Here is a 23685-nt window from a genome sequence, read left to right on the forward strand (position 1 = left end):
GAACCTTCACAGGGCTGAGGTCCTCTCCTCCCATTGATGATCAAATTTGCAATCCTCCACTATACACAAGCTGCCAAAGCAATCAATCCCACTGTGTGTACTCCTTGGTTGGTGGTTGAGACTCTGAGAGCTCTGAGGGTACTAGTTAGTTCATATTGTTGTTCGTCCTAAGGGGCTACAAACCCCTCAGCTCCATTGATCCTTTCTCTAACTCCTTCACTGAGGACCCTGTGCTCAGTTCAATAAATGGCTGTGAGCTTCTACATCTATATTAGTCAGGTACTGTCAGAGCCTCTCAGGAGGTAACTAACTATATTTAGGCTGGCTTGTCTTCCCTTCAGTCTCTGCTCCATTGTTAATCTCTGCCAGAAGTTGTGGTACATCTACACAATGGAGTACTACTCAGCTATTAAAAACAATAAATTTATGAAATTCTTAGGGAAATGGATGGAGCTGGAGAATATCATCCTGAGTGAGGTAATTCAATCACAAAAGAACAAACACGGTATGCACTCTCTGATAAGTGGTTATTAGCCCAGAAGTTTGGAATACAGGAAGAACAACCCACAAACCACAAGGAACTCAAGAAGAAGGAAGACCAAAGATGGACATTTCATTCCTTCTTAAAAGGGGGAACCAATTGCCCATGGAAGGAGTGGCAGAGGTTAAAGCAGTTTTAAGAGGCAACTTTATTCCAATACATGCCTACATATAAAACATGGGGAGACCAAATACTTGCAACTTAACAACACCACTTAATCTCTAGAACCAAAGAAAGAAATAACATGCAAAAGAAGTTGATTGCCAGAAACTCAGGGATAAAAAAATCAATAAAACAGAATTAACAACAATGACACAAAGAATTAATGAAACAAAGAGTTGTTTCTATGAGAAAATTCAATATATTGACAAGCTTTTATCCAAATTAACTAAAAGGCAGGAAAAGAATATCCAAATTAACAAAATAGAAATGGAATTGTAGAAATAACAAGTAGTGATGAAATCTAAAGCATCATAAGGACATACTTTAAAAACTTATACTCTACCAAATTGGGAAATCTATAAGAAATTAATAATTTTCTCAGTGTGTACCACTTACAAATATTAAATCAAGATCATATAGTCAACTTAAACAACCTATGTATAGCCGTTAGTGAAATAGAAGCAGTGGTTGAAAGTATCCCAGCAAAAATAAGACCAGTGCCAGAGGACTTTAGAGACTTTAGAGACTTCCTGCTATCAGACTTTCAAAGAAGTTATTGCAATTACATATCAAACTATTCCACAAAATATAATCCTAATAAACATTGCTTTAATATTTTTATGGGGTCACCATTACCCTGATAACTCAACCACATAAAATCCCAACAATGTAAGAGAATTACAGACTAATTTAAGGTAATTTCATGTAGGTAAGTATATTCAATTAAATACTTGAAAGCCAAATCCAAGAACATATCAAAATATCACTGAACCTAATCAAGTATGATTCATCTCTCAAATACAGAGATGGTTTATCATACAACTGAAGAAATGTTCAACATCCTAATCCATCAAAGAAATGTAAATCAAAACCTCTATGAAATTTCATCTTACAACTGTAAATAGTTAAACTCAATAACACAAGTGATAGCTCACGCTGGCAAGGATGGTGAATAATGGGAACACTTATCCATTGCTATCTTGAGGACAAGCTTGTATAGCCACTATGGAAATATGAGTGGCATTTCCCCAGCTGTGGGAAACAATCTACCTCAAGAACCAGCTATAATTCGTTTGGGCATACATCAAAGAACATTTTACCCTACTATAAGGTCACTTGCTCAGTTGTGTTCATTGCTTCTCTATTCACAATAACAAGAAATTTGAAACAACATAGATATTCCTCAATAAAAGAATGATTTAAAAATTGTGGTACACTCACACATTGGAGTATTATTCAGCTGTTTAAAATTAACAACATGAAATTTACAAGCAAACGCATGTAAATTTAATAAAAGAAAACATTCAGAATGAGATAATACAGACAAAGAAAGATAACTATGGTATATATTCTCTTATGAGTGGATATGAGTCACTAAGTTATAACCAAGCTGCAATCCACAGACCCACTGAGTTTAGGTATAGATGAAGGGACTGTGGGGACACCTGGACATGCCAGGGAAGGGGAAATAAATTTTGTGTCTGAACTTGAGGCTGGGGTGGAAAGAGGAGGATCAGATAGGGGTGAGTGATCTAATCATGAGGAGAGTGCTAGATCTGAGTTACATGTGAGGGTAGTGTGGAAATATGTCGCATCAGAAGCTTCCTAGAATATACTAAGGCAACCCTAAAGTCTTCCAATACTGAAGGAGACCAACTTGCCATTTCTTGTTACCAAAGGAAACATTTAGTAATAGGATTGGGTTACATAGAATTGAGTTGTTGGCCAAATGTGTCCCCAAACATCCCAGGCCTTTGCCAGAGGGGAAAAATATTAAAAAGCAACTCTTCACAACTGACAACAACATTTTGTAGCTGATAAACAGCCATGCATCTCATTGAACATGGAGAGGCCCAGCTGGTGCCTACATCGACCCTTCACCCCTGTGTCTATCTTTTGTGTGGGAAAGTACTTCACAGGCCACCAAAAGAAGAAATCCACCAATTCAGACAAAAGAAGCCCAAAACAAAACAAAACAAAACAAAACAAAAAACACTTTGATCTACAATACCTAAAAAATATGCTAGGGCAACACTGGTACTAAGCTTGTGGAAATAACCAAACAACTTCTGACTTGAGTTACAGCCCACGCCTCAAGATTGAACCCACACACAGCACTGCTTGAGTGACCAAGAACAAATGATGAGATACCTCAGAGACCTAGGGTAAACCCTAATACTGCTGTTCAAAAAGAAAACAAGAAAAAAGAAGTAGTGATGAAAAGACTCAGTCATATCCCTCCATACTCATAGATCAGGGCCTTGGTGTTCTATGATCAGAGAGAATTCCTCTTACCGAAGATTGGAACAAACACAGAAACTCACAGCCAAACATAGGAAAGAGAGGAAAGAAGGAGAGGGAGAGTGATGGTGAGAGGGAAACAGGGATGGAGGTAGGGAGGGAGGGAGGGAGGGAGGGAGGGAGGGAGAACAGGACAAAGACAGAGAGACAAAGACACACAGTGAGAAACAGACAGACAGACAGACAGAGATCTTGGAGTACTCAGCTTTAAATGGGATGTCCTAAACAAGTTCCTCAGAGTTCAGAGACCCCTTGGAAGAGCAGAAACAGTGTCAGAGGCTGAGGGAATAGAGTCACCAGGAGAGCAAGCCCCTTTGTCAACTGTGCAAAACACATGAAATCACAGAGACTGAAACAGCAATTACAGAGCCTCCACAAATCTGCACCAAGTTTTCCATGTATATATTATGGATTTTCATTTAGTCTTTTTAGGGTACTCCTGAGTGTGTAAATTAATAGACTTGTGATTCTCATGCCATCTCCTGGGCTTTTCTTTTTTCCTTTTCTTTTTCTTTCTTTCTTTCTCTCTTTCTTTCTTTCTCTCTTTCTTTTCTTTTCTTTTCTTTCTTTTTTTGCTTTGTAATAGTTTCTGTTTTATCTTATTATACTTTATGTTGTTATGTTTTGTTGTTAAAAAATAAATTAAGTCTGTGCAGTTTAAATATTTTCGTTTTTGTTTGTTTGTTTTTTGTTTTGCAGCCCTTTTGTTTAGTACTGATGGAACTGAATCCAGGACTTCATGTATAACAGGAACGTATATTGCCAAATGAGCTAAATCCTTATCTTCAAGAACTTTAAAATATTTTTTCATAAATATATTTTGACTTTCCTGGAATTGAAAAAAAAGAATATTTATCAGTCATATTTTGGTATTGGGTATCTCCATGAAAATTCCACTTCTGTGGTTATATCTATAAACAAAATTCATCAATATTAAAAGTGACATTCTTTTGAGAAGGAAGTGAACTGCATACAGTCTCTTGTGTTTTCTGTTTGAGACAAATGAATAAACTGAATGCTAAATCATCTTCATTTTGCATAAACTGCAGAAAATGATTTCTGTTTCAATATACTAGGATAGTTACCCTGCAAAGAGTATATGTGTAGAAGACAATCCATGGGAAAATCATGGTATCATTTAGTTTAAGTATACCCCAAAAATGTTAGTTATTTCAAGGTGCTGGTGAAAGGATTCAGTGTTCATGCAATTCAAAGACAGCACAGTAACTATTTCTTAGGTACAGTTGCCACTTTTCCATAGTGTAACAAAATTCCTGATGCCTAGGACAATATTCTCTATAGTTCTACCTTTCTGCTCCATGTTCCCAGTCAGACACAAAAAGGAAAACCAGTCAGAGATGTTGAGGCTTGTGTCATCTTTTCCTTTACCAGTTCTGAAGCTTTTTATCAGGGAGTGCTCCAGTACATGCTTGGTTGGTGCAGCCTTGACTCAAATAGACGAACCCAGCTTACCCACAGATAAACTGTCATTTGTAGCCTGATTGAGACTCAATACCCCTAACCTAATTCTCACATTACAATCCAAGTTCCATTAGCCACCATTGAAAGCATTCTAATGACGTAATCACCATCTTGTCTATGTGACTTGAGTATCTGTATATGTGGCTATAAATAAAAACTGCACAAGCAAAAATGGTTTCCAGGTCTCTTGTTTTAAACTGACATGTAAAGCTTATGCCAGAGACATCTGAAAGAATTTACCTCAAACATTTCAAGAAATAAATAGAGGCATTTTATTAAAAAAGAAGCAGGTTCATTAATCTTATTTTAAGTACAGAAATCTCTGTCATAAGATGAAAAGTAATTTGAAAACTTGCAATTCCAATATGAATAATAGCAACTTAATCAAAAGAAGTGGAGCTCATAAAATTAACCCAAATAAGGGGTTTTATTAGTCATAAGTGAAGTGGGACTTGTGCTGATATGATTTATGATTAACGTTTATTCATTGAACATGGGTTTATTGTTTCACTTGGAGAAAGCTCAGAATTTTTAAAGCTGAAATAAATCATCCCGTGCTTGGTATGAACATTACTTCATTCTTGAACATATGTCTCCTAATATTTCTAGAACATTCACTCATTCATTATGTCAGTTTGGGCAGCAGTATTTTGTCCCAGCAATATCACATATTCAGAATATCTGTGGCTTAGTTGTATACCAAAATGTTTAGCTTTATCACACTTTAAAGGGTTTCTTAATATGTCAATGTTTAGGTTACAATTGAAGCATAACTTCTTTAGTAATTGGCAGATATCATTCAGTATCTTTAGGCTGTTATGTCCATTGATGTCTTATGATGTATTCTGCCTCATTTATTTATACACCTTTCTCATTCCTCTAATTCAGATGAATCTGTATGTGCATTTTAAGTTATCTAATATATTTCTATTAAGATAAATCATTCTATCTTTAATTATAACCCTTGCATTCCAATTACCACCCAAATATCTATCAGGCATTTTTCCATCTAAGCCTTTTATTAAAGACTTAGAAAATTCAATGTCCTTTGATCTTTGTAGACACCTGAATGTTTATGATATACATAACTCATATGCATACAAATGCACATAAATAACTATACCTTTTGACAATACTGTTAAAAGACATTGTAGTAGACATGCACATGTTTGTGTGTGTATCTACTTGTTCCGCTTATGATTATGTATAACTTCCTCACTTACACACTTATTTTAATTAAAAGCAAGCTGGAAGAAAACACTTTGTAGCATCTATTATATATAAACTTATTCCTCAAGTATATTATTGGAGAAGAATTTATTGCAGGTGTGCAAATCTATCATAATTTATCAGTGCATTTATACTTCCTTTCCTCTTTAATAAAAATGTTTCTGAGTACCAACACTGAATTTTTCAATAACTTTTATTAACTCCATGATAAACAAAGTACCAAAAATTTCAAGAAAGCCATACTTTTGCATTCAATGTATACACTATGAATGTTACTAAAGAGACACTAGTGTACATGGTAAAAGAGAACTAATTATTGTTGTCTTTTGATGTAGAGGAAGTAATAAATTTAGCATGTTAAATAGAGCTATAGCCAAGAATGTTTAAAGCTCCTCATTTCTCCTCAGAGCTAGGCTGCCTGAGAGCACAATAACAATGTCATTGACAAATATTTTGACACCTTAATAAAATTAATTTTACTAGAATAAGTTAACAATTATTTATATCAGGGCAGCTGATTTTGCTTTAAACTGCTTACACTTTTCTAAAGATTTGAGCAGACTACTGTGTATCAGGTAGCTATTTGTGTGCCTAACTTTATTGCTGATTCTCATCTTCACTTTGACTATCTCCTTAGAGTACTAACCCCTTGCCTAGAGACAAGAAAACTTGTGAGTGACCAGAAGATTATATTCCCAAGTGATGGGTAGTCCACTAAAATGCAAGCAGTGCTACTTTATTGCCTCTTATTTTAAAGAAAATAAAAGCAACAATTTCCCCCTTGCTTCTGTCATATTTTAAGTATGTCAGCTATGTGGTAGAAGCAACTGTGAAAGACAGCCTTTAAAAATACTGCATTCTGATTCACAATAAGGACACTTGATTTTGTCATTTCCTAAACAATACACACCTGAACCTAAACATTATTTTTTTAGTCTTATCATCTTTAATCAGGCCATTTAAATTTGTAATTTATCTAACACTAATTATAATATACCCATATATTTTGCTTTTCTCATTTCACTATGGGAAAAAAGGAGAAAGAATTTCAATCACATCATATTTGCAGATTTCAGCTTTCTTCAGATTTATTCTGATCAAAGCACTACATTCCTCTTTTGATCATCATCAGTGAAATCAGTTTCTGTGAACACATCAAGGTGAACGCATCTTGCAAGTCAATAAGGGATTGGAATTATTCTCCCACTGAATGTTAATTCCACTGGGCATGAACTTCATAGAGTTTCTAAAGGCTGGATAAGAAATAAGTTTCCCAAATACTCTACTAGAAAGAACCTTTCAGGAATAAGTTAAAGTACAAGTTTATTTATCTTTATAGTAGAAATATTAAAATCATTTGGACTGTATTAAAACCTCTGTAAATTGAGCATTTCATAACATAATAGAACTCTTGTTGTTATTATCTAACTGTGGCTAATAGTTAAGCCACAGTATATTTGGCTATGTTGACCAAATGTCAGATTTGAAATCCCTGACAGTATAGGATTTGTTTATTGTTCTCATGAGATCTATATAAAATAGCATTTTCAGTAAGTCTCAATATAAAACCTGATATACTTGATCTTTTACATGGAAAACAGGGAATACACTTCAGTTTTTAGGTACAGGAATGCAACTTCTGAAAAGGTTTCAGGTAGCACAGATACTGAGGCCAACAATTAACAAATGCACATCATGTAACTAAACATCTTTAGAAGAAGTAAAATAATCATTGGAGTTAAAAGGCAGTCTTCAGAATGGGGAAAATTCCTTACTAATCATAATTCTAAAAGGTTAGAATTTTATTGCATAAAAATTAATAAGTTGAAGCATTATGAAAAGAAATGCAACTTTAAATTTATAGTAAGTTAATTTGGATAATTATAAATTTAAAATGACAAATAACTGGAAAATTAAATAGTTATTTTTCTATCTTAAATTATTATTTTATGAAAAATTATATTAATATAGAAATATATTTGGTTAAAAAATCTTTGTGTATTGTTTATTTTTTAATTGGATATTTTCTTATTTGCATTTCAAATGTTACCTCCTTTCCCAGTTTCCCTCAGAAAGTTCCCTATCCCATCCTCTCTCCCCCTGCTTTTATGTGTGTGCTCCCTGGCCGACCCACTCCTGCCTACCCACCCTGGCATTCCCCTACACTGGGGCATCGAACCTTCACAGGACCAAGGGCCCACTGATACCCGACAAGGCCATCCTGTACTACATATGCAGTTGGAGACATGGATCCCTCCATGTGTACTCTTTGGTTGGTGGTTTAGTCCCTGTGAACTATGGGGATCTGGTTGGTTGATATTGTTGTTCTTCCTATGTATGGAGTTACATATCCCTTCAGCTCCTTTAATCCTTTCTCTAAAACCTCCACTGGGGATCTTGTGCTCAGTCCAATGGTTGGCTGCAAGATCCACTTCTGTACTTGACGGGCTCTTGTAGAGCCTCTCAGGAGATAGCTGTATCAGGCTTTTGTTAGCAAGCACTTCTTGGCATCCACAATAGTGTCTGGGTTTGGTGACTGTTTTAAAAGAAACAAAACTCCTAAGATATGAGAGATTTCCTAAGATTTCTTCAACATGTTGCTATATATATATTTTTTTATGCTGAGATGAAATGTAGGTACTTTTGCATCCTAGGCAAGCTCTGGACTACTTTATACCCATCTAGCCTTATTATTTTGATGTTTTCTTTTCAAAATTGTATAGCCCCTAGAAGGTTGACCCCATTCCATAGATAACCCCATATACAAGGACTTATGGCCAACACAAACTGGACTTAATGGGGAGAGATAAGACACCAAGTTGAAAGGACATACGTCAGTTTGAGAATATAAGTCTATGGCACCCATAAACCTATATGTTTATATGCTTGGGCCATGGTAAGTAGCACTATTAGGAGGATGTATGTCCTTGTAAGAGAAGTTGTTGTCTTATTTGAGCAAGTATGACACTTTGGAGACTGGCCTGAGGCTTCCTAAGCTCTACCTCTGCCTAATGCGTAATATGGTCTCCTTATGTTGCCTTTGGATCACAATGTAGAACTCTCAGCTCCTCCAGTTGATGAGCCATGCATGGCCATGGAAGCAACAGCATAACAAAGGTCTTGCCACTGGAGCAGAGCCAGCAGGACATGGCCCTCCAGGAATGTTGATGTTTGCTGTGAGCATAGAGCTTATTTATACAATAATGTACATAATTTACTTTATGTTCCTCTTTTAGGAAATGTTTGTACACTCCACCCCCAAGGTTACTGGGGAATGTTCTCTTTGCCAAAGTTAATAACTACGTAGTAGTTAGAACTATTACCAGTTTGGAAGGCAACAATATGTCCAGTGTTTCTCACCAAGATGGTGAATGCTATGACCTTCAGAACAGCTCCTAAGGTTGTGGGAAAGAACTCCAAAATGTGTGTTTAAAAATATATAATTTCTCACCTATGTGAAATAGAAGGATGCAATATGAGTTGAATAAAGTATTTCTCAGACCTGAAAGAACAAAGGCACCTGAACTAATAAGCCATTTTGTCAGAGAAATATTAAGAAGAGAGATAAACACTCCTGGGCATATACCCAAAAGATACTGTAACATGTAATAAGGACACATGCTCCACCGTATTCATAGCAGCCTTATTTATAATAGCCAGAACCTGGAAACAACCCAGATGTCCCGCAACAGAGGAGTGGATACAGAAATTGTGGTACTTCTACACAATGGAGTACTACTCAGCTATTAAAAACAATGAATTTATGAAATTCTTAGGGAAATGGATGGAGCTGGAGAATATCATCCTGAGTGAGGTAACCCAATCACAAAAGAACAAACATGGTATGCACTCTCTGATAAGTGGTTATTAGCCCAGAAGTTTGGAATACAGGAAGAACAACCCACAAACCACAAGGAACTCTAGAAGAAGGAAGACCAAAAGGTGGACATTTCATTCCTTCTTAAAAGAGGGAACCAAATACCCATGGAAGGAGTTGCAGAGATTAACTATGGAGCAGAGATGAAGGAAAGATAAGCCAGCCTAAATATAGTTAGTTACCTCCTGAGAGTCTCTGACAGTACCTGACTAATACAGATGTAGAGGCTCACAGACATCCATTGAACTGAGTACAGGGTCCCCAGTGAAGGAGTTAGAGAAAGGACCAATGGAGCTGAGGGGTTTGCAGCCCCTTAGGATGAACAACAATATGAACTAACTAGTACCCTCAGAGCTCCCAGGGTCTCAACCACCAACCAAGGACTGCCCATGGAGGGGTCTGATTGTTCTGGCAGCATATGTATAGTAGAGGATTGCAATTTGATCAATAGGAGGAGAGGACCTCTGTCCTGTAAAGGTTCTGTGCCCCAGTGTAGGGGAATGCCAGGGCCAATAAGTGGGAGAGGGTGGGGTGGCAGGCATGGGGAGGGGGAAGGCAAGAGGGGTTTGTTTTTGTTGTTTTTGTTTATTTCTTTGTTTTTTGGAGGGGAAACTAGGAATGGAGAAATTTACAATAAATAAAGAAAATATCTAATAAAAAAAAAGAAGAGAGATAAGGAGATTTAGGAAATAGCCATCTCAAAGCTGAATTCCATCTATCTAGCTTACTGTCTATATTTACAAAGGCAGGCAGATTTCTGAATTCAAGGTCAGCCTGGGACAGAGCTAGTTTGGGTTCCAACAGGGTGAGAATAGTAATCCCAGGACAGAATCCTATGCAGCTAACTTATTGTTTGTGCTTAAAAAGGCAGGCAGATCTGAATTCATTTGCTATGTTAGGAAATGTACTTGCTATCTCTTTCTAAGAACCAGGGGTTAAGGTCTTATAATGCTGATTTGTCAGATAATTAAAAGGGAACCTTGGGTAAGTGATTGAATTATATGTAAATAAAAAACTTGGCTTTGGTCTGCATGGATTGTGCTGTCTGACAAATCTACTACAGCTTTCCTTTCGGAATTTCCCAAGTGAGTTTCCTGACTTTACTTGGAAAACCCAAGAATTTTTTTTTTCTAGTAGGTTTCTGACCTTGGTTGGAAAGCCTATGAACTATCCAGAGTGCTTTTAGAATTTTTTTTCAAGCCACAGAGTGCTGTCTTGAGCATAGATCTGATTCTAGCGGGTAACTATCTAGGGAGCATATTGAGCAGAACATAGAGCTGTCAGCTTGTACCCATAGTGGACTTCAAGTTATTCTTTGTTGTTCTCAAACACCCCTTCCTTAGGAACCCTTCTCCAAGCTGAGTCTGCCTGTGAGGAGTTAGTGTTTCACATCCAATTATATCTCAACCCAGAAATTAGTCCATACACCACTTACTAAGGTACTTTGCTTTTGCAGCTGATCTACCTGTCTGAGCTGATCTACCTGTCTGAGTTCCTTTGATGCTGGAAGCTGCTGACTCTTGCTAGCACCTCAAAGAGACACAGCAGTTTGCTAAGGAAAGCAACCTTTGTCCTGTCAAAGTAGGAATTGCTCTGTAGCTCTAAGTTGAAGTCTTAGGGAGAAAATGGGAGGGAGACTTATCTCTGCCCATTTCTCTCAGTATTTGTATGACTCACAGAGCCTGTTGTCACAGGGTAAAAATCTCACTATGAGTTTGCACAGAAATTCAGATCATAAATTGAATAAGAGACTTATGACAGAGAATGCCTACATGCATATATACTAGGAGCAATTATCTGGCTTAACATTCATCATTTATTACTGGCTTACAAGTTCATGGAATGCTTAATATCATAATTAAGCTGTCCTTGAAGTTTTGTCTAGATACATCTAGTCAATATTTTATCTCCTGTTTTTATACCTATGGTCCTATAGTATATATCTTTTTGGTGATCTTCAGTTAATGAATTCTGTAAGCCCTTGGAATGTACCTTAAGTATGTTGTTTTAGAAGCAATTAAACAGTTCTGTTATAAAAAAAGAATTGGATGTCTTTGAGGGAGTGGGGTTACCATTCTGAACAATGGTAACTCTTGCATGCTGGATGTTTGCAGAATAAATGCTTCTTGTCTTTGTATACTATCTGGGTCTAGGATGTTCCTTCAATGATTTTCTGACCCTTACACCTACATGCTACCCTGCTTCCCCCCATGATAATGATGGACTAGAATTCTGAAACTATAAGCCACCCTCCATTAAATGTTTGCCTTTATAAGAGTCTTGGTAATGTTGCCTTTTCACCAAAATATAGCTCTAAGACAGAAGTTGGTACCAGAGATTGGTATATTTCTGTGACAGGCCTGATCATGCTTTTGTTTGAAGGAATATGGACCTGGGGACTATGGAAAGCAGTGGAATTTAAGTGGGGCTTAATGGGACATATTAGTAGAAGTATAAAAGACAGTGGTGCTAAGGGTGTTTTGAACTGTATAGGCCTGGCTCAAGAGTTTTGAGAGGAGAAGAATTTTAGCATGTTTCCTAGAGACAGAACATTCTTGTGATATTTTGGTGAATGCATTATGTCTTTGTCTAAGAAATCTGCCTAAGGCTAAGGTAAAGAGATTTAGATTAACTGTATTGTCAAAAGAAATCTCAATATATGACTATTGACTAAATATAAATTAGTATAGACTCTATCATGTAGTTCGCTCTTATGAGGAGAGTGTTTTGCAATGGAAACACATTGGCAAGAAATAATTCAAACTTTATGGTCCAAGGATTAAAGGTACACAAGAAGGTAGAATGAAATTAAATCCTGTGTTCAATTATATTATATAGAATTAATGGTGTGGTGATCTCAGGGCAAGATCCTACTTTACTGAGCTTCCATTTACTAAGAACAGAATTAAAGAAAAGCTTACATTCAGACTTCATGTTACATATCTTTAATTCTAGCATTCAGGAGACAGAATCTTGCAGATCCTGAGTTCAAGCCCAGCCTGGTCTACAGAACATGTCAGTGGAGGAAACATGAAGAACAGAAAGGTAGTGAAGATGTAATTGAACGAGAAGCCATGTTCCAGCCTCAGCAAGCAGCAAACCTTGGAATCTTCAGCACATGGTTCTGGATTTAGAATCAAAGACAGTCCCTTTGTTACTAAGGACAGGTATGTTGTAGAGAGGTCCCTACATAGAAGTTCAAGAGGCCATTGTGTGAAGCTGTTAAAGGTCATTGTGAGAAGCTGTGACATTAAAGTCTGGGTTGCCCAGGAGATGCCAGACTCATGGCATATCTGTCAAGGAAAAGTACTAACTGGGAGTGGAACTAGCTCACAAGAAAGACAAGAGTTACAGTCAATGAAGATAAAAGGGGTTGGATATCTGATGAACTCCTTGACATCAGACATGAACATGGAAGGTTTGGAAGGTTTGGTTTTCAGCTTTGCTTTGGAATAGTCTTTCCTTACTCTGGTCCCTTTGCTAAGTTTTGTAGCATTAATAAATATCCTGAGCAATGATGTATGGGAAGTATTAGACCTGCCTTTTGAATTTGATATTGTAGGGGATTACAGTTAAGAGATTGCATTAATTACAGAAGTGACTGAACTTTGGGGTTTTAAAAATTGACACTAGTATAGATGATAGAGAATATTGTAGTTGTACTAAATGTATTTTCATGGATACAAGCCTGAAGGGCAGTTAATAGAATATGGTAGTGTGAATGAATGTGTACGGCCCCTATAGATTTATGTGTTTGAGGTTTAACCCATGGCATGTGGCAGTATTTTGTAGGTGTGGCCTTGTTGGCAGCAGGGTGACAGTGTGGGCCTGGCTTGAGGTCTCCTATGCTGAAGGTCTGTCCAGTGTGATGTCTGGTACTCTTTGGATCAAGATGTAGAACTCACAGCTACTCTGGCAACTAGTCTCCCTGTATGCTGCCATGATTTTCATCATGATGATAATGGACTAAACATCTGAAAACTGTGAGATGTTCCCAATTACATATTTTGTTTTGTAAGAGTTGCCTTGGTTATGGTGTCTCTTTACAGCACTAAAATTCTAAATAAGACAGGAGAGGTGGATCTGGGAAGATGTAAAGCAAAGGAGAACATGATGAAAACACATTCTAAAGCACTTATGATGGGACACATTAAATAAGAGACAACACTGAGTACACACAGAATAAAAGATAGATATTGAGAAAATAATTCTTTAATGTGATAATATACTTTTAGACTTTGCCTTTGAATGTGAGGTCATGAAAAATCAGTTTGCTCTCCAGAAAACCTTAGGAACTGTTTAAAATTTATCCTACATATAGCCTATTTGTCTGCCAAGTTTCACCTTTATATTAGCATATATTAAAATAATAAAGAGAAAGAGTGCATATTAATATGAGATAAAATATTATAGTCAGGGATAAATTGTATCTTTTATTTTTATAATGTAAAATGTTATAAGTAACTGCCATTGAAACCTGATTTCCAGTGCTTATTTTTACTAAGTATTTGTCATCCCGTAAATTCCTATTTCTTACTTTTCTCTCTGATTCTCCAACATATTTGGAAAAGATAATGGCACTTACACTGAATTGTAGTAAATTGGGAAATTGTCTAATGGCTCAGAAATTTCTCATAGATGACTGGATTGAGACTAACATACTCATTATTATTTATTACTCTATTTGCAGGTCTGTACTAGTCAGTTTATTGAATTCACTGAAATGCTTCTAGTCTCAGGTTGATGAGGAAAAATGTGAACGCTAACTTGCCGCAGGCAGGCTACATTAAAAGGGAGAGAATAAGAGAGCCAGTATTTTAAAATGTAAGATTTATACAACATTTAATTTAGGATAATTTGCTCTCATTGAAAATATGTTGTTTATACATTTGTGATTCTTTTGAAAAGAATTTTCCAATTTAAAAATAAAAAGTAACTCCATGACATTGGCTACCTAAAATATCTGTGGGTTTTACCCAAAAAATCTTTCATACAGGTTAAAAACGATCTTAAGAGAAGTCAGGGAGTATAACAGTTAGGAGGCAAGAGTCAGGGAGAGATTTTCATTTTAAATTTGACTGGTGTGTGTGTGTGTGTGTGTGTGTGTGTGTGTGTGTCTGTCTGTCTGTCTGTCTGTCTGTCTGTCTATGATGTGCTTTTGTACATATAGGCACATACAAGCTACAACACTTGTGTAGAGGTCAGGAACAGAATTTCAAGGTTGAGTTTTTCTTTTCACTTTACAGAGACAGGCCTCTCTTGTGTCTATCATCCTTCGTATTACAGGCTAGATATTGCCAAGCATCTGACCATTCTCTGTCTTCATTTTACACATCTTTACAGGACCGCTGGAGTGACAGATGCAATCCACTATGTCTTTACATTACAAATGAGTTCCAGGAACTGTACTCAGATTCCCCAAGCTGGTCAGGGAAGCACTTTAATCCATTGAGCAGTCTCACTGAACCAAAGTGTGTTTTCTTTTATTTATTATGATAATTGAGGGCTAAAGAGCCTGATCCACAGTTAAGAACACTATTGTTCTTTTACAGGACTCTGAGTTAAAGTCTGAACATCCAGGATAGGGAGCAAAGAACCACATACAACTTAAGGTGCAAGGGATCTATTGCTTTCTTCTGACCTTTGAGAGCAATCACATAGATGTCACACACACACACACATACACACACACGCACACACACAAACACACAGGCATAATGCAAACTTGTATAAATATAAATAAAAATGAAAGTAAAATTGATAGCCAAGTTATTTTAATATAATAATTTGTACTTGATATGTTAAAAATCACATTTTTCCATATAGTTTTCCATATTGTTATGGTTAAGTTTGTTCCTTAGAGTTAACTTTTCATTTTTCAATCCTTCCTTGTTTCATAATTTAGTAAGTTACAGATAATTATCATTAATGTAAACCTCCCTGGTTGAAATTTCTATCTGCATGCATGCCTCTGCTTGTACTTTATTTCTTTCTGAATATAGAAAGCCAAATATGGCTCATTTGGAGGCATTTATTTTCATTTACTTTGCTAATTCTGTAGGCATCAGAGATGCTTCAGTCAGCAAAAGGCCTGCAGTACAATTATGAAGACCTCATTTTGGAAGCCAGAACCCATGTAAAAATAAGAAGCATGATCGATCCTGTACATCTATATCCCTAAAGATGGGAGATGCAAGGCTCTCAAAGTTTCTGGTTAGCAAGTAGGCAATTGTTGAGGTGCAAATTTATTAAGAAACAGCGATATGGAGAGCAAAGAAGGTAAATACCTGCCAAGTCTTTATCTCATAATATGCATGGACAATTGTGCTGATAAATATGTATATATTAAATCACACACACATACACACACACACGGAAACACACACACACATTGTTCCAGGAAACAATTCTTCTTTATAGAGTCTTAATTAAAAGGTCTAAGGATTTTCATGGTTTTTGTTTTATTACAAGTGCTTCACCATTTCTCTTAAATTTCTAAAAATTATTGTATCCTACTTTAATTTAATCATACTTTGCACAATGTATATGATTAAATATTAAATTCCCTTTAATGTTTAATTGAGAAAAGTAATTGGTCCTGCTCTGTGTGGCCTCTTGGTAAGTGTTACTATAATATTTTAATATGCACAAAAATGCTTATTATACAATTTAAGTTTTTAGTTAATTTGTTTTATGTAGACTGAACTTTGTTTTACTGATTTATCACACTAGAAAAGAAAATGTTCTTTTAAATTAGTCAATTTTATTAAATTTAGTTGTACTGTTGCTAGAGATGACTTTGCACAAAATGAGGAGGTTAATTTCCTGTTCTAGATACTGCCATAGATATTAGAAAAAGGTTAATTAATCTCCATGCTTTAGAAGTCATAGCAAGCTAGGGTGTTATTACCTACAGATATGATTCAAAGTGAGATTGGTAATAGCACTCTTTGCTCTCTTTCCAATATATATTTATATATACATGGTTATATTTGTGTATACATATATGCATATACTTATATATCTTCTCTTTATAATGACAACTTACACAGTTGTCACCTTGCCTTTTATTCATTTTACTGTGGTTGTTGGTATAAATGGCATATGAAAGAATACTTCTGTATCCTCCATATATTGAAACAGTACTGTGCTGCTAAAGAATATTGAGAATTAGAGAAAACTTAAGTCAAATGAATAGACTTGGGGTAACCTATGGGAAATTTTGTACAAAACTAGTTTTTAGTATTTTAGTCATTTTTAAGTTTTGAGGTCAATTGATTTCCAATGGAAACATTCTGTCAGACTGATATGTGGGAAGTGTGGTTGTTAAAGATGCAGTAGAATAAAACACTGGTATATAAAGACCTTCCCTTTAGACATGGAAAACATAGCGCTGTGCCCCACAATAGAGTGGTGAGGAAAATAAAAAGCAAAGAAACAGATTTAGAATATGGTGTTTGGAAGAGCCAGATAGGTTTCTTAAATGATTGAATGCTTAGTACTCTGTGAGGTAGTTAGGATGAATGGATGAGTCTTAGATTTAGGCATGAGAAATTAGGTAGTAGGTTGAGTCTTTCCAGAGGAAAGGAATAAAAGTTTTGGGAGGCTGATGTATTCTATTTTACTTGTGTTAAATCTCAGACGGCTAATGGAGACAGAGTTGAGGTTAACAATAGTAAAAAGGACATGTAAAGAAAAGATAGGTATAGATCTGTCTTTTAGAGAGCTTAGTGACAGAGATCCAAACTCAGAGTTTATGGTGAGGTACAGTAGAGCATACAGAAAGAGAAATAAAAACTATTGTCTATGTATGAGCTGTGGAGAGTCAGAAGAACTGCAACTTCAGGAAGTAGAAAGCATTAACATTAAGAATTAAACAATTAAGAAAAACAAAAACTGCTGAGAGTCCAAGAAAGATATGAATGAGATTATTTTGGACTTCATTTTGAAAGTCATTTGTTTCTTTTCCATTCATGAAAAAAAAATGTAAAACACATTAGACAATGGCTGCAGAAAAAGTTGGGGGCATTTACATGCTTCTGAGTGAGTACATTATGGAAGTAAAAGTAAATAAATTATATAAATTTTCTCTCTCTCTGTCTCTCTCTCTGTGTCTGAATCTCTCTCTCTTGCTCTGTGTGTGTGTGTGGTTGTGTGTGTGTGTGTGTGTGTGAGAGAGAGAGAGAGAGAGAGAGAATGAGATCTCCTCTTTGTGTCTTCTCTTGTGATTTACAAAACCTGATTTTGGATTGAGTTGCTCTTTGTCACTTTGTTTCCTGTTTCATTTTCATAAGGGACTTCATTGGTGGCCAACATTTTTACAGACAACAGACTGCTTCTGACTCTGATATCTGATCAGTTGTCATTTTTCCATTAAGGACAAAGATTACAGACTTTGCCCTTTTTTGCTGTATTGCTATTACAATCACAAAGACCCTCTGCTAATATGTTTATTACTGTTTTTCATAGAAAAAATATTTTGTGATGTGTAGGTAATGTATGTTTTTTAACATTAAAAACTTTAAATGACGCTTCTTTTTTGTTTGTTACTAGATTCAACCATATTCTTCTAAATTGATATAGTACTCAATTTCTCTATTGAAGAATTTCTGGCCATTATATTTTTGCTAGAGGGGGTGAGTTTAAGTGTAAAATGCACACAGAGATAAAGTTACAAATACACTACTGTATCTCTGTCTCTTAAGAATCAATATGCTTCATTATTAGGAATTTATGATTAACACTTGTAATGTTTTGAAAAGGTAAACATAATGTGTTATATGAAAGAAAGCCTGTCTACAGATGCTCAAACTGATAAATAATTTTTATAAGAAGATGTGATTTCTTTGATCACTTCTTAGGTCAATTCTGTTTAGTAATGTATTCTCTCAGTTTTAGCATCTCTCCTTTTTTTCCCATTTATATTTATGTGTGAGTGTTCTTGTATGAGTTTAGGTATAGTATCTACATATGGGCGCTCTAGGAAGCCAGGAAAGGTTGTCAAATCTCCTGGGACTGGAGTTACAGGTGGTTGTAAGCCACCTGCTATGCATGCTAAGAACTGAGCTTGGATCCTCAGAAAGAAGAATAACATCCTTTCACTACCAATCTGCATCTTTAGTCCCTATAAATTCACTTTAAGGTCAAATTTGAGAAGTACAAACACACACCTGCAAATGAGTATCTCTGATGTTTCAGTGTTTGCATGGTTCTGAAAGTCAAATTAAATCCCTGAACATGGAAGGCAGTGCTGTGTCATTGACCTATGCTTCTAGCACTGCTTGGACTTTTAAATGTACATAGTATAAATGCATATTTATGGGCATATTGTAATCGTGTTTTTGAAGGCTAGTAAAATTAAGTGGAAAATTTGTTACAGAGTATGAAACTACATGATAAAATTTCAAACCAACATGATCACTCCATTTTTATAAAAAAAGAATAATGTAAAAATAGAAAAAATTAAATTGGATCTATTCTTCATTTCATACATATATATATTCAGTAAATTGTCTTAAATTTTATTTTTATAATTTTTTTTTAAAATTTTAACTTAAGGGTATTTAAAAATATGAAACCTATTAAATGTAACACATATTTAAAATAAGAGACCTCCTTCTTGGAAGATAACTATATCTTTTTCTTTCATTTTGCCATTTCATATGATCTTTCCTATTGTGAAGTCAAATAATTGAATTTATATCAGCATAAGCATTGCATTGCTTGCATAAGCAAGCATTGCATTTCATTGCCATATTATTGACATTATTGTTGTTTCTGAGACTTTCTATTTCTTTTCCATTTTTCTGAAACTCATTTTACCTAGTAGTGTTCTCTCTTAAAAGCCATATTTTTTTGTCTACAGGAAGCTTACATGCTCATTGTATTCTCTATCCAAATTACAATAAAATGCTTCATAATAGCATGGAGCCATTCATAATTAATAAGGAATATCAGAATGGATCTTCTCTTTTTCCTGTAAAAACTAACTAAACACAGAAGTGTCCAATACATTTAGCAACATAAAAACATGAAAATATGTAATCCAAGAAGATACCAGTTTTACGACCAACTGAGGATGGCCAAATGCTTTATGAACGCAGAATAATATTTACAATATAACTAAGAATTGTTTGTCACTAATCTGTTTCTATCTCTTTATTTGTGAAATATCAACAATTGTTTTTGTTAGTGTGTGCTGATTTAAAAGTGTTTACATTCTTTGTTTTCTTTTTTGTTTGTTTTTTTGAGACAGGGTTTCTCTGTGTAGCCCTGGCTGTCCTGGAACTCACTCTGTAGACCAGGCTGGCCTCGAACTCAGAAATCCACCTGCCTCTGCTTCCCAAGTGCTGGGATTAAAGGCATGTGCCACCACCACCCATTTATTTCATTTTTTATTAATTATTTTGTTTATTTACATCCAGGCCCTTGTTGCTTTCAGTCTTTTTTACTATAATTACAAGTTATGCCACCAAGTATATTATATCATATAATTTTGAAGGCAGTTGAAAAAAGAATCAACCACAAAATATTTTAAGGTTGTGTGATTAATGCATTACTATAAGCATATTTTCCCATATTTATTTGTATTCGTAATAAATATCTGTACAAATATCCTAAAGGTAGTTTTTACTATTACATTTATGAAAAGTTTGGTGCTTTCCTTTATATAAAATTTGCAAATAGTTCATGGTAGTCTTTCAAATACTATTCAGCCATTCATTTGATGCTAACTATTTACATAATTCTAACTATATCACAGTTGGATAAATCAAATTCTTCCTTCTCCTTTATTTTAAAACACATCTTCTTGATCATTTAATTCGAGTAATTTTCAAAGTAATTTTTAATTAGAAATATTGGGAATAGATCTACCTGAAGACCCAGCTATATCACTTCTGGGCATATAGCAAAATATGTCCCACCATACCACGAGGTCACATGTTTCACTATGTTCATAGCAGCCTTAATTGCGATAGCTAGAAACTGGAAACAAACCAGATGTCCCAAAACAGATGAATGGATACAGAAAATGTTCATTCACACAATGGAATACTATATAGCTATTAAGAATGAGGATATCATGAATTTTGCAGGCAAATAGATGGAACTAAAAAAATTACCCTGAGTGAGGTATCTCAGATCCAAAAGGACATGCATGGTATGTACTCACTAATAAGTGGATATGAGTTAAGAAAGTACAGAATACCCAGGATACAATCCACAGAAGTGAAGATGCTTAACAGACTGAAGAGCTCAAGCGAGGATGCCTCAGTCCCACTTGGGAATGAGAAAATACAAGGGGCAGAGGGATGGAGGGACCTGGATGGGAGAAGATAAGGAGAGGGGAAGAGGGGAATAGGATCAGGAATTGGGGGTGGATAGGACTTAAGTCCTGATGTTCATGAGAAAGAATAGAAACAAGTAACCTCAAGAGGTAGGAGGTGGGGGGAGCTTTTAGGGTGTACCTGAGATCTGGGAGGTGAGAGACTCAGGGCTCAAAGGAAGGCACCTTAGATGCAAAGCCCTATAGTAGAGAGAGGGAGCTTGTTGAGCCCACCTCTAGTAGGAATACAGGGCTTCAAGTAGAGGATTGTGATTGTTATCCCACTTTCAAAAACTCTGACCCAGAATTGTTCCTACCTGAAAGAACTGCAGGGACAAAAATGGAGAAGAGACTGAGGGAAAGGAGATCCAATGACTGACCCAAATTGGGACCCATCTCAAGGGGAGGCTCCAGGACCTGACACTGATGTTATGGGGTGCTTACAAACAGGAGTCTGCCAAGGCTGCCTTCAGTGAGACTCAACAAGCATCTGACTGAGACAGAAACAGATAATTAAGCACCCAACCAATGGTCTGAAGTCAGGGACACATGTGGTCCCACTAGGGAAAGGCTGGTAGAAGTCGAGGAGGAGGGCAACCACATAGGAATAGTAACAACCTCAACAAACCTGGACACTGAGATCTCTCAGTCACTGAGTCACCAACCAGGCAGCATACACCAGCTGATATGAGGCCCTGACACATACACAGCAGAGAACTATCTGGTCTGGCCTCAGTGAGAGAAAATGTACCTAATACTGGAGAGACTTGAGGCCCTCAGGAATGGGGAGGTCTTGAGGTGTGTTTGGGATGTGTGTGGAAGGGTGAGGACATTCTCTTGGAGAAGGGGAAGGAGGAATGGGATGAGGAACTGTCAGAGGGCGGAATAAGACAGGGACTGGATTGTAACAAAAAAAAAAAGATTAAAAAGAAAAATGTAAGTGCTTTTTCATTTAATAATTTCAATACTATATAATTGTGTGCTTTAATATTATGTAAGCTGTGTAGACTTTACAACAAATTTATATAATATACATATCATAAGAATATGATAAATGTATGCCTGCCTACATGCATTCATGCATGTTTGTGTGTGTGTCTGTGTAAGTGTATCTAAAAGTCAGGAGAGCAAAAATAAGAGTCCAAATGGGACAGAGACAAGTATAATGGAAATTTTCTATTAATTACAATTACATCAGCATTACTTAGTATTTTGAGTATATTATTTTTTCACATTTCTTCTCAAATTTTTGCTAAATAGTTGCAGTAGTATGTAATCTAATACGTTTCTACTACTTGCCATTAAAGTAGTTTTATATTTTTGGTTGAGTTTATCTCAATCATCTATCATTAATTATTGAAAATTCTATATATCTTAAATTTTAAGGTAGCAACACACAAAAAGAAATGAATAAATATATACCACACACATGTTTAAATAAACATAAAACATTTTCAGACATAATTAACATAAAGGCTAGGATGTACAAACCAGTATACCAGATTGTTAGAAACTAATGCTTTCAGTTCATTGTAATAGGTTACAATGAAAAGCTTACACAAATTCTTAACCTTTGTAAACTCAACAAAGGCTTTAAATCACAGATTCCACTTAAGGATCTTCTTTTCAAACTTGCCCATTGTTAAAGATGAAGTCATCTAACATTCCGTGGCCCATGTTTCCTCTGGCAGAAAGATCCATGTGGCTGCATCATAGGTTCTTAAAACAATCTGAGCTCTAGTCCTTAGTGGGAAGAAGATATGTTCATTCTTAATTTACTCACTTTTACACAGAAAATCAATACATATTACACAGAAAAGCTACATATATTAAAGGAGTTAGTACCTTTCAGAAGGCTTTCAAAATTGTTAGATTCAAAAATATAGTTCTAATCTTCCCAGTTGGAGAATAACATACTGATGGGTATAGCAGTAGATCTCTCTGTGTGTTTGTATCTTATCAGCTCAGGGTTTTAGGAAAGCCAGATATTCTTCTAGTTGTGGGAGCTCTAATAATTTAGCCTCATTAAACTCATTTCTCTCTGTGCACCAAGTACTGAAAACTAATATCTGTGTTTTTATTATCAGAAACATTGTATGTAGAGGACTTTTAATGTAATGGTACTCATTCACATCAGTAAGGGAAATGTAAATTCCACTTATATCTAGACAGGTAATAAAAAATTATTGTTCTCTTATGTCTTAAACGTTTGTTGCTTTAAAGAATACATAAAATTATGAACACATTTCTATCATTTCAAAGATGAGCAGTAGAGAAGAAACACATGATATGTTTATGCCTATCAGGAATGACAATATTTAAAAGGCTTTAATTAATAATGTTAAATAAGGAATAAATAAATAATCTTTATTTCCCATTATGAATAAATACAGCTTCACTAAGTAGGAGTAATCTATAGAATGTTAAAATGATATTAAGTCAAGATATTTATATAGCTTAGGATGTAAAAACATTTGCCATCAAGAAGCATCCTGAGTTAACTCCCCTGAACTCACATTTTGAGAACAGAGAACCAACTCCTGCAAATTCTCTGAATTTACACACACATGTTGTAGTATATGGATGAATATGAACACATGCACACATATTCACACACAAAATAGATGAATACAAAAAACAAAAATATAAACCCTTATGGAATATGAAGTCCAGAGAACAATCTGACAGTTGTTGTATTGATTTTCTGAAATATCAAGTTAATGAAAATATATTGGAATAAAGGTTTATGCATTTCTGATGACAGAG

At 35.5% G+C, this 23685-nt stretch overlaps 1 protein-coding gene and 1 long non-coding RNA gene across 4 annotated transcripts in view; one reads left to right on the forward strand and one right to left on the reverse strand.

Moving 5' to 3' along the window:
- Klhl1 (kelch like family member 1) overlaps positions 1-23685 on the reverse strand; it is a 375629-nt gene that overhangs the window by 99542 nt on the left and 252402 nt on the right. The gene's annotated exons all lie outside the window — the stretch shown is intronic.
- Positions 12786-23685, forward strand: part of LOC116084484 — a 13972-nt gene continuing 3072 nt past the window's right edge. The window contains exons 1-3 of one of the 3 annotated variants that reach the window (XR_004116126.1): positions 12786-13020; positions 14284-14417; positions 15655-15872. This is a non-coding gene — a long non-coding RNA (uncharacterized LOC116084484). The remainder of the gene's footprint in view (positions 13021-14283; positions 14418-15654; positions 15873-23685) is intronic. The other 2 variants (XR_004116125.1, XR_004116127.1) reach the window with 2 other exon arrangements.

The sequence above is a fragment of the Mastomys coucha genome, unplaced genomic scaffold (genome assembly GCF_008632895.1).
Source record: "Mastomys coucha isolate ucsf_1 unplaced genomic scaffold, UCSF_Mcou_1 pScaffold9, whole genome shotgun sequence".
Lineage (NCBI taxonomy): Eukaryota > Metazoa > Chordata > Mammalia > Rodentia > Muridae > Mastomys > Mastomys coucha.